The sequence below is a fragment of the Phyllostomus discolor genome, chromosome 11 (genome assembly GCF_004126475.2).
Source record: "Phyllostomus discolor isolate MPI-MPIP mPhyDis1 chromosome 11, mPhyDis1.pri.v3, whole genome shotgun sequence".
In the NCBI taxonomy this organism is placed as follows: domain Eukaryota; kingdom Metazoa; phylum Chordata; class Mammalia; order Chiroptera; family Phyllostomidae; genus Phyllostomus; species Phyllostomus discolor.
The window spans coordinates 48,042,497-48,047,960 of record NC_040913.2 but is presented as its reverse complement, the minus strand read 5'-3'; the positions used below and the strand labels follow the sequence as shown (position 1 = coordinate 48,047,960).

Below are 5,464 nucleotides of genomic sequence, written 5' to 3'. Positions count from 1 at the left end.
CAGCTTCTTATATTGATCTGTTCTGGCTCCCTGGGTTTATGATGTGAACTTCTTTAGTAGAGTAGCAGTGAGTTTCAGTGGTGCTGTTTCCTTGACCCCCCAAGCTCGCTGGTCTTGGGCTGTTGTTTAAGTTGGCTTTGTGTTTGCCTTTGGGTTCTGATTGTTGTTGAGTCTTTCTTTGGTGGTTCCTTCCCGCCAGCTGGTTAGATGTGGGTCACTCTGTCCACCACCTTCTATATTTTGTTGTGCTGGTGAGGGCAGGTTGTGTTGAGGCTAGTTCTTCTGTGTGTACAAGGTTTAAAGAAATCTTGTTCAGTTGTTTGTATTGGGTACTGTCTCTACTGTTTAGTTGTATTTCCAGATAAGCCCTGGATTGAGGTTTGTGTGTCTACTACTCCCTCTTTCACCTTCTTCTGCTGTTATCTGTTAGTGGTTCCTTAGTTGTTGGGATTCCTCTTCCAGTGGGTATCCTGGTGTTCACCTCCTCCACCTATTCTTTTTTGTCATCAGTTGGAGGGGGAAGGCAAAATGGTTTAAGACAGCAACCGAGAATTCTATGCTATTTACAGTAGTAGCAAGTAGGGAAGATACAGGAGATCCTTTCACTATGTATAGTGTTAACTGTGGTCTTCCACCCAGCTAGCTGATTTTTAGAAAGGATGGAAAGAAGATAATACTCTTGTTGGGGGAGGAAGGATTGTGAGTTGGATCTATAAAGCAGAGAGGTTGTGGGCGGTCAGATTCTGGGGTAAGGTGAGAGTAAAGGATAGTAAATAGGTGTAGTGTGTGAGAGAATAGAGTTAACCACTACAGTAATAGAGTTCAGGAAACTTTGAAATGGGCTACGATCTGGGGGGGGGGGGGGGGCGGTGTTGTGAAGTAATTACAATTGCATGGAACAGCAGTTATTTACAATAATATTATGGCAACATTCATATGGCAGAGTCTATGGAATCTAGGTAATAAGGATATGGAGTACAGAACATTGAGTAGTATGCTGATAGGACACAGGTGAGTTAATGGACAGTAGATTAGTAATATGGTATAGAAAGAGATATCAGGGGAAAGCTGTCAGGTCATACAATAAAACCAGCCTAGCAAAGCAGGCTATACAAAAATAAGAGGGATATAAAAATATTGTTAAAAAAAAAAGATGTAGGAACACTGGAAAAATAATAATAATACAAATATGCAATAACTTGCAGGTTCTCTGTAATAGCAGAGTGACATTTATCTCACTGTCCCAGCTGTTGTGATGCCCCTTCTTTGGGTTCAACTTTGGTCTTTTCACCGATCCAGGATTTTGTCTCACTTGTAGGTATTTAGGAAAAAATTTAAAAAAGAAAAAAATAGAAAAGGCAGATGAAGGCAGGAAGAAGAGATAAAATTGGAGGAGAGGAAGGAGGAAGGAATAAAACAAGAAATCAGGTAAGAGAGGAAAAAGAAATCAAAAGAGAATAAAAACAATAAAACTTAAAAAATTAAAAATTGTTAAAAAAATAGAATCAAATTAAAAAGACTCTTGATTTCAAAGTGGCAAAACCGGTTTTTCTGCTCTTGCTGGCTGAGGCAGGCTGAAGGATGATTTGTTTGGCTTTTCTTCATAGGCCCGTGGGGTTCGCACTGGCTCCGCGCCCCGTCTGCCGCCTGGCTCGACCCGCGCTCCCGTGAGTGGGCGCGGCCCGTCTGCCGCTCACACGGCCGTCTGCCGCACGCCGGTGCCCCCACGGCCTGTCCGCAGCCTGCGCGCTCACAGCTGGGGAGCAAACAGGCCAGAGCCACTGATCACTTCAGGAGAATTCCCCAAACAGTGTCTGTGTCCATTCACTCCTTCCTCTTGGGAAATTCCTCCCGATCGAGCCTGCCACTCTCCACAGTGGCCCGGCTTCTCTCACCGCCAAAGCTCCAGCCAGAACGGTGACCCTGGAGTCCGGGTCCGCAGCTCGACTTGGCTCTGGCGTTCACCGCCTCCAAAGCTGCTCGCCACCCGGTGTGCCCGCCAGCACCTGGACTCCTCTCAGAGCCGCCCAGACCTTGCTCGGCTGGGGAGGGAGCAGCCGACCTGGCTCTCTCCCACTAACCCTACGGCAAACCCAGCCGCGGCCCCCGGGGCCTGGGGCTGCAGCCCCGGGACCACAAGCCTGTCCCGGGAGCCTACCTTGATGCAGCGATCCGTTCTTTGTTCTTTCGGTTCTGCCACAATCCTTAGTCCTCCATTCTCAAAAATGCTGAAATATGTTGGTTGCTTGCCTTTCCACTCCAAAGATTGGTCAGTACTCTCTCCCCTGAGCAGAGGAAAGCCAAATCTGCTCCTTCCTACTCCGACGCCATCTTAGATCCCCCAGCATCCATGTGCTTCCAATAGGCCTGATAGATCCTCTCCAAAAATTCAGAAGGATCCTTATTTGTTTTGTTTGTTTGTTTTGTTTGTTTTGTTCTGTTCTGTTTTGTTTTTTTCTGAAGGGCCTGTATGATATTCAGGCTCTTTCACTTGGGCAGCCCCTTCTTAAGCCTTTCCAATATATACCTTCTATAATGTTCCAGTCAGGAAGGCTAGGCCCCCACCATTTGGATTCTGGTCAGGCTCTGTCAAGGGAATTGCCTCAGCTGGGTTGGATGCCCAATAAGGGTCCTCTTGGTAGAGACATTGGGCCTCTTCATTATCCCTATTTGTAGCCAGCTGTCTCTCATCTGCTGTTAACAATATATTTAGAAGAGCCAATACATCTGCCCAATTTGGGTGATGAGTGACAAAAATGGAAATGACAAGATCTGCAATTCTCTGAGGATCATCCCTATATGAAGAGTTGGAACTCTTATAATTCAGTAGGTCTGAAGTGTAGAACAGAGTATGGGCCCAATAGTAACCAGCAGGCTGACTTTGCTGATATACTCCACCTCAAAGGAAACTACCTTGCTCCAGATACAGATGCTCCCTGGCCAAATTGGGTGCCTGATGGGACTTTGAGGGACAGACACATCCCTCATCATGTGGGGATGGAGCTGTTGGCTCTGTGGTTTCTCCTTCAGGGGCAGCTTGTGAAGGAGGTGGTGGAGAGGAAGACCCTCCTGCCACCAACCCTGTGTCACCTGGGCTCAGAACATTGATGAGGTGTAGCCCCTCATTTTCCCTTGCTCCCTGTGTCTTACCATGGCGGGGGTGTTAGGGCTACTTCCCTTCTCTGTACCATTAAGTGATTCTCTGTCCCTGACAAAGCCCTATTATACAATGATACAAATGCATTAATATAACAGATTTCATCCCATTTGTCCAAATGTTGACAACACTGTTTCAATTGCATAATGGTACAGTAGCTCAGGGAACCATCCATGGGCCACCTTTCCACACAATCCAAATCATACGTAGGTCAAACAGCATTACAGTAATAAACCAATACCTCCTTGGACATTGGATAATGTCAGTACATACTCCAGTCCTCCAAAATTCTACCCAGTGGGCTCCCCTTAGGTGCTAGCATAGAACTGCCCTTATTGCCCTGGCTGTACCTACAAAAAGCTATAACCAGAAAAAATCCAAGCAACCTGGGAGCATATAAACAAACCCATCATCCACAACTCCATTATTCCAAACAGTGCTCACAAGCACATTTTTGTCTAGCAGATCTAACTTCTCAGAGCTTCTCCCCTTTCCAGTCCCACTTCCATGCCACATTCCAGGAGTGTTTAGGTGGCTGATGCCCTCAAGAGATTTGCAGAGAAATTTTCAGAGACTGGGAAACTCCATAGTCCCTCTGTCCCATCCTGAGGGGGTCGACTTGCCCCATCCTGATGAATACAGAAGGCTCTGCACCTTACAGTGTAACAGGTACACTGAAACAAAAAAAAATATGGCCCAAATGAAAGAACATATCAAAGCTCCAGAAAAAATACAACTAAGCAACAAAGAGATAGCCAACCTATGAGATGCACAGTTCAGAACACTGGTAATCAGGATGCTCGTGGAAATGGTTGAGTTTTCCTCACAAAGTAGAGGAAAAAGTGAAGGTTATGCAAAATGAAATAAAGAACAATATACAGTGAACCAACAGTAAAGGGAAGGAAACTGGGACTCAAATCAATGATTTGGAGCAAAAAGAAGAAATAAACATTCAACCAGAACAGAATGAGAAAACAAGAATTCCAAAAAATGAGGAGAGGCTTAGGAACCTCCAGGACAACTTTAAATGTTTCAACATCTGAATAATAGGGGTGCCAGAAGGAGAAGAACAAGAGCAAGAAATTGAAAACTTATTTAAGCTTTTCCACTCACTCCCCACTCCCCTAGAGTGTTGCTCAGGCTGCACTGTGCTCACTAGAGCTCCTGGCTCCTCCTCAGCAAGCACCACTGTTGTCTTCTTCCAGCCACCATCATGATCATCTACCTGGACCTTATCAGTCATGATGAGATGTTCTCCAATATCTACAAGATCCCGGAGGTCACAGATGTGTTTGGACGTGAGGAGAAGATGGTCAGTAGGACAGAGGGTAACATTAATGACTCATACTGAAATGCCTCTGTTGAAGTCCCAAGGGCAAAGGAACCAAAAGCAAAGTAATCACTGGTATTGATATTGTTGTCAACCATCATTTGCAGGAAACCAGCTTCACAAAAGAGGCCTACAAGATGTACATGAAAGGTTACACGAAATCAATCAAAGGGAAACTTGAAGAACAGAGACCAGAAGGAGTAAAGCCCTTTATGACACGGGCTTAAACAAATCTAGCACATTCTTACTAATTTCAAAAACTACCAGTTCTTTATTGGTGAAAATATGAATCCAGATGGTATGGTTGCTCTGCTGGACTACTGTGACGATAGTGTGGTCCCATATTTGATTTTCTTTAAGGATGATTTAGAAATGGAAAAATGTTAACGAATTCAGCAATTTGGATCTACCACCTATGACCATAACTGACCACTGCTTTCATCCACACACCAGGATTAGAACAAATGAGACTGATGTTATCTTGAGTTTGTTACGTATTTTGACCATGATTTTTATGGAGTGGAAACACTGTTTTTTTTTTTTAAAGTGTCATGCATGTTGTCTAAAAAAATGCATTTAAACTTATAAAAAAGAAAACTTATTTGAAAAAATAATGAAGGAGAACTTCCCCAATCTGGCAAAGGAAATAGACTTCCAGGAAGTCCAGGAAGTTCAGAGAGTCCCAAGGAAGTTGGGCCCAAGAAAGCACACACCAAGGCACATCATAATTACATTGGCCAAGATTAAAGAGAAGGAGAGAATCTTAAAAGCAGCAAGAGGAAAGGAGACAGTTACCTACAAAGGAGTTCCCATAAGACTATCAGCTGATTTCTCAAAAGAAACCTTGCAGGCCAGAAGGGGCTGGAAAGAAGTATTCAAGGCCATGAAAGGCACAGACCTACATCCAAGATTATTCTATCTAGGAAAGGTATCATTTAGAATGGAAGGGCAGATAAAGTGCTTCTCAGATAACATCA

General features: G+C 44.3%; 1 pseudogene; it reads left to right on the top strand.

Moving 5' to 3' along the window:
• Positions 1-4,275: 4,275 nt before the first annotated feature.
• On the top strand, positions 4,276-4,951 carry LOC114508891 (annotated as a pseudogene).
• Positions 4,952-5,464: the final 513 nt, after the last annotated feature.